The 6,464-nt window shown below is 43.5% G+C and overlaps 1 long non-coding RNA gene and 1 pseudogene across 2 annotated transcripts in view; one reads left to right on the forward strand and one right to left on the reverse strand.

Moving 5' to 3' along the window:
- The window catches only part of Gm17202, a 61,505-nt gene that overhangs the window by 25,585 nt on the left and 29,456 nt on the right, over positions 1–6,464 (reverse strand). For both annotated transcript variants that reach the window (XR_389494.4, XR_880524.3), the window contains one exon: positions 726–865. This is a non-coding gene — a long non-coding RNA (predicted gene 17202). The remainder of the gene's footprint in view (positions 1–725; positions 866–6,464) is intronic.
- On the forward strand, positions 5,116–5,234 carry n-R5s173 (annotated as a pseudogene).

Consider the following 6,464-nt stretch of genomic DNA (forward strand, 5'->3'; position numbering starts at 1 on the left):
GCTTGCAACTCTCCCCTGTCTCCTTGAGGATTTTGTGTTAAAAGAAGCAAAGGAGTTCTCACTAGTCTTCCACTGCAAAATCAGCTGCGCAGAGAAACAGAGCAAGTGAGATACTGGAGAAACCTGGTTCCCTCTTGGGGCTCTTAGACCAGATCCATCCTGAAGCACAAAGACAGCTTATTAGAGTTCACAACAAAACCTCGGGGCAGGCGAGCTCTCAACCTGCCTCCTATTTATATATGTCTCAGGTTTATATCAAAGTGCCAGAGAAGAGGAGAGATGCATGGGCACAGAGATGAGCCACAAGCTGGGGAGAGGAGGTAAAGTAGTAAGGAAGCCTAAAGCCAAAGGTAGGCACTGGCAGCATCCAAAAGAACAATAAAAGGAAGCCAGGCGTGGTGGCACACGCCTTTAATCCCAGCACTTGGGAGGCAGAGGCAGGTGGATTTCTGAGTTCGAGGCCAGCCTGGACTACAGAGTGAGTTCCAGGACAGCCAGGGCTACACAGAGAAACCCTGCCTTGGAAATCCAAAAACCAAAAACAAAACAAAAAAAAACAGAAAAAGAAAAAGAAAAGGAAATAGTTCTGACCTCATTGCTACTGGTGAGGAGTTGAGAATTCTGGGGAGGAGAGTACATTCTTGTTTTAAGGTAAACCTGCCTTCTCAGTAATGGTCCCTTTACCAAGTCCCAGGCAGGCCACACTGGAGGAGGTCAGGGCCTACCTTCTAGATAACTTCTCATAAAATCAGGTGCTTAGAGTCCAGGTCTTCCAGAGGCTGAAGGTCCTGGCTTGGCCAGAGGCTGAAGCATGGTCACCACTGATTAAGATCCAGAACTTTCCACCACTGCAGATGAATGACAACTTGAAAAACAAACAAAACTATAAAGAGTGAAAATTAGAAGGCGTAACATGTTCCCCTTCTCCCAACCCATCCCTTACCCTGTTACCCCAACCCCTCCACTTCCATCCCCCTTCCATCCCCCTCCCACCCCCAGTACATCAGCAGGACATTGATGTGTAAAATGTTTAGAAGAATAAGACCTTTTTGGCAGGAAATGGACAGTTTGGGGCGTAGGGAAGGAAACTTCCAGAAAATAGATTTTTAGAACTCACTTTATTATATCTTTTTGGCAAAACAACTAAAACCATCTCCTTAAACTTTCTATCAATTACTCTAACTTCCTGAAAGTATATTAATCAAATCAGGAATTCTATAAAGTCACTAGTTCGTCTAAACAGCATTATTTCATGGAAGTCCATCCTCATGCTGATCTGCAGGAAGTTTGCCCAGTAGGGTGGGCTGATGCCCAGGGATCAATCATAGCAGACCAAAGGCCCAGTCACACCATGTCAGAAAAATGAGGAACACAGCAGTGACCAACATGAGAAGGCACAGCACCAGAAAGAAGCAGTCCTGGGACCAAGCCCCTGGGGCTCACCCACCGCAGCCGTGAGAAGACAGTGGGCCGGTGGGCTTTGTCAGGAAGCTCACTTGCCCACTGCAGCTCCTTCTGCATGGTGTCTGCCAGGGAAGGGTGGAAGAAAGAAAGATGGTTTATTGGAGCACAGCTTCATGCACTCTTTATGGTTGCTTTTGTGTTTAAGGATGAAGTTGGCTCAGTAGGTGTCTTAGTTAGGGTTCATTGCTGTGAAGAGATGCCAGGACCAAGGCAACTCTTCCAAAGGACAACATTTAATTCTGGCTGGCTTACCATTTCAGAGGGAAACTACAGAGGGTGGGAAGCATGGCAGCATGCAGACAGACATGGAGCTGGAAGAGCTGAGAGTTCTACATCTGGATCTACAGGCAGCAGAAGGAGACTGTGTGCCACTCATCCCCACAGTGACATACTTCCTCCAATAATACTTCCTAATAGTGCCACTCCCTATGGGTCAAGCATTCAAACACATGAGTGGGGGCGGGGCATTCTTATTCAACCTACGCCTTTATCCACAGTAGGAAAAGCTGCTTGCTGCCTAGCCTGACTGCCTGAGTTTGATCCCCAGGATCGAGATTGTGGAAGGAGAAAACCTACTACCTCAGGTTGTTGTCTGACATCCTCACATTGCCCACATGCATACTATGTAATTTAAAAAAACCAAAATGTTTACTACCTCACCTCTTAACTGTGTTAGAATGTGTTAGAAAATTCGCCAACCACTGATCTAAAGGACAAAATTAAAAGACCTAACACACATTTAATGAAACCAGGAATAACAAAAGTCATTTTTTGAGCAAACAGCAAATTTGATTTTCTTAAAATTGAGGAAAATAAGTTCTTGTAGAGATCTGTATGCATGGGCATGCCATAGTTTTTGCTTTGTTTTGTGCACGCAGGTATGCGTGTAGACGTGGTGTGGGTGGGTGTGATGTGTGTTTGTGTGTGGGGGATGTGGGTGTGTGTATGTGTGATTGGTTGGGGTGTGTGTGGGTGTTTTTGAGGTGTTGTGGGATGTGTATGTGTGATGTGTGTTTGTGTGGTGTGTGTGATGTGTGTGATATGTGGTATATGTGTAAGGGGGTATGGGGTGTGTGTGTATGTGTGATGTGTGTTTGGGGTGTGTGTGTGTCTGTGTCTGGGGGTTAGAGATGTGTGTTGTGCATCCTCTCTTGTCCCTCTTGAGTCAACCTGTTGGTCCCACCTCAAGCTCAGAGTGCTGGGATTGGAGGTGTGAGCGACCATGCCTGGTTGAATCTTTTTATCTTAACATTCCAATATTGTTATAACGTTCCAAAACCGTGAGCAATAAAAACACATCTAAGACATTGTTTTTCCACTGGCCATCACAATACCATAAACAAAATTTTGTAACCAAACAAGGAAAATAGCTTTTTAGGAGAGAGTATTTTAATTTCACCAAATAGAAATGAGTTATTGGCAACAATAACTCTAGAACAGAGGAATTCACACTTCAAAGTTTTGGGGAAAAAACCAAAAGCTTGAAATGTGGAGGGTTTTGAGAGGTGTCGTTTTCCCCAGCACTGGGCGTGCTACTTGTGGCTTCTGCCACCTCTGATTGACAGCGGTGCTGCTCACTATGGTTTCTTTCTGCCCTGTTCTGAACTGTTTGCCACAGGACAGTGTGCACCGATGAGGGCCTGCGTTTATGAGATTTTAGATTTTGCATGAGGGAAGGAAAAGCTGTGTACAGTTCACAGCTGTCTTCTAGTTTCTTCCACACTGTAAATTATAATTCTCTATGTAGATAGTAAGGATGACAAGTCTCTGCTGAGAAATGAAAAATGCAAGCATGTGTCAGGTTGGGAGTGTGAATGCAGTAATAGCATCCAAATGACAATGGAATGCAGGCCCCGCTCTATGTTGGGATCTCCTACTCTGGAGATGCACAGCACAGTGCCCTGCTCTCTCTAGTTACTCCACCTGGACCTTTTGGTCTCTGTTGTGGATGTACCACAAAAAAAAATCAAATGGAAATATTTTTGTTTTGTCTTTTAGCAAAGTGAACATTGATTTTTAATTTTTAATTTTTTTCTTCCCCCCCTTCCCTTCTCCCTCTTGCTCCAGCCCTGCTTACTCTGGCCCTGCTCACTCTGGCTCCAGCCCATAGGTATTTTATTTGTTTCTCATTACGGATGGTTGTGAGCCACCATGTGGTTGCTGGGATTTGAACTCATGACCTCCGGAAGAGCAGTCAGTGCTCTTAACTGCTGATCCATCTCCCTAGCCCTTTAATTTTTTTTTTTTAAAGCAGGATGGAATATCCCTTTAATCCCAGCACTCAGAAGGCAGAGGCAGGCAGATCTCTAAGTTCAAAGCAGGTGGATTCCTATGTGGGCTGGTCTACAACTTGAGTTCCCAAACAGCCAGGGCTACACAAAGAAACCCTATCTCAAAACCAAACAACAATAATAATACTAAAATAAGAAAGAAAAGAAAAGTGGGAGAGAGCTCTGGAGAGTGTCACAGTTGCATTTCAGTTGCTGTAGTAATAGAAGAGTTTATTGGGAGCTTACAGAGGCAGACAGGCATGGGGCTGGAGCAGTAGCTGAGAGCTTATATCTTGATTCACAAGTAGGAGGCAGAGAGACCTAACTAGGAATAATGTGAGATTTTGAAACCTCAAAACCCACCCCCAGTGACACACCTCCTCCAACAAGGCCATACCTCATAATCCTTCCCAAACAATTCCACATAAGAACAAAGTATTCAAACATAAGTGCATGGAGGCTGTGCTCATTCAAACCACTATACCCCTCGTGGAAAGGTTTTTAATCGCCAGACTTGAAAGAGGCCTCTTGCACTCACAATCCACTAACCACAACCCAATCTCTTGGCTACACCTGACTGGAAGCCTGGAGAATAGAGAACAATACACAGGCTTTGCTAATTCTGGGCCAGACGCAGGCTGCAGAAGATTCTTATGGATAATGAACATCCAGAGATGTCCAGCTTCTTTGGTATTGAAGGAAATGAAACTGAAGCCCTATGTGGTAGTGATGGTAACTCATTAAGTTAGCTAAGATATTTCTATCAGCACATGTTGGAAAGGAATAGTGGTATTGAAGTAGTGGTACCTACCACCAGGCCAGACTAAATAAACATAACCATTTTGTAAAATATCCTCTTTCGTAAAATCAAGTAGTTGCCTGTTAAACTCTTGTCTGTAGGTTTGTAGCAGTTCCTGCTAAGCATATGCGCTAAAGAAACCACTGCAGACTAGGAGATATGTACAAGAACATAAAAATGCATACACACATGGATCATAAAAAGAGAGGAAAAGAGAAAAAGGCAAGACACAACCCTAGTACTATAGACCAATGGGACGGCATGGGGGTGGAGACCCCCAGAGTGGAACCAGGGAGCCACAGCAACAATGCAATCCAATAGACATGGACTCATTAGAGTCAGGCAGGGTATCTCAACCTGTGCCACGGAAGAGTCCCAAATACCGGTATGTCAAGAACCTCACGTCTTGTACAAAAAACATCACAAACACGATAGAAAACTTAAAACTCTTTAGTCTCTTCATTTGCACCAAGAATTTTTAGACTTGACATTAAAAGGATGGAGAAAAATCAACAAATTTGGCCTCACCAAGATTAAAGCTTTTTTGCTTTTTTTTTTTTCATGAAAAGACAAATACAAACTGTTTACAGTCATACCACCCTGAATGTGCCTGATCTCATCTGATTTTGGAAGCTAAGCAGGATCGGGCCTGGTCGGTACTTGGATGGGAGACCACCTGGGAGTATCAGGTGCTGTAGGTTTAAAAAAAAAGAAAGGAAGAAGAAAAAGAAGGAGAAGTAGGAGGAGAAGAAGAAGAGACAAACTAAGGGGAAAGGAAAATCACATTATGCATAAGAGAGGTTTGTAGTTATGAGTTATAAACTATGAGGAACTCTCAAACTCAGCTGTGGGAAAGTATTGCTTTAAAAACAAAGAACAGCTATATCAGGGTCCTGTCAGCAAAAGCTTGCTGGCATATGCAATAGTATCTGGGTTTGGTGGATGTTGATGGGATGGATCCCCAGGTGGGACAGTCTCTGGATGGTTCTTCCTTCCATCTCAGCTCCAAACTTTGTCTCTGTAACTCCTTCCATGGGTATTTTGTTCCCCATTCTAAGGAGGAACGAAGTATCTACACTTTGGTCTTCCTTCTTCTTGATTTTCTTGTGTTTTGCAAATTATATCTTGGGTAGTCTAAGTTTCTGGGCTAATATGCACTTATCAGTGAGTGCATATCATGTGTATTCTTTCGTGATTGGGTTACCTCACTCAGGATGATATCCTCCAGATCCATCCATTTGCATAAGAATTTCATAAATTTATTATTTTTAATAGCTGAGTAGTATTGCTATACACATACATATGTATGTATAAGTATACACAAATATATAAATAAAGCCTGTAAAAGCAACCCCCCCCCACAAAAAAAACAACCCAAAGAACAAAAGCATTTGTGGATATAGCCCAGAGCTAGTGAATGCAGGCCCACCACCCCTGCTTCCATGGGGGTGGGGCAGGGATCAACACCAAGCAGAAGATTTGTATAGACACTTTGTCGAGAAAAGTATAGCTGAGTGACATGTGATCACACAGAAGATGCCTGGTACTATTCGCCATTAGGAAATAAATGTAGGCTTTATTCTTTTTATTCATTATTTAACAGTAATTAACAGTAATAACGCGGTAGCCTTTGTGGCATATTCAGACATATGTGTCATTAAACTTTGTTCTAAAACATTCACTTCCCCAGCTGCCCTCCCCCATGCTCTGCCCTCAGGCAGCTCCTTCCTTCCGGAAGATAGTGCCTCTTATTGAGAATCAAGGGTTCACTCTGCACCTCTGGAACAAATGAAATTAAGAGTTCAGTACACAGTGCTTTAAAGAATGGGACCCAGGCTCTAAGCAACACCTCTAGCACCGAGCAGTCATTCTGGAAGCCAGTTTGATTCTGTCGCAGAAAGCCAAAGGTACACTTACCCACCTTATCCCAC

Source organism: Mus musculus, chromosome 5 (assembly GCF_000001635.26).
Source record: "Mus musculus strain C57BL/6J chromosome 5, GRCm38.p6 C57BL/6J".
NCBI classification, from domain to species: domain Eukaryota; kingdom Metazoa; phylum Chordata; class Mammalia; order Rodentia; family Muridae; genus Mus; species Mus musculus.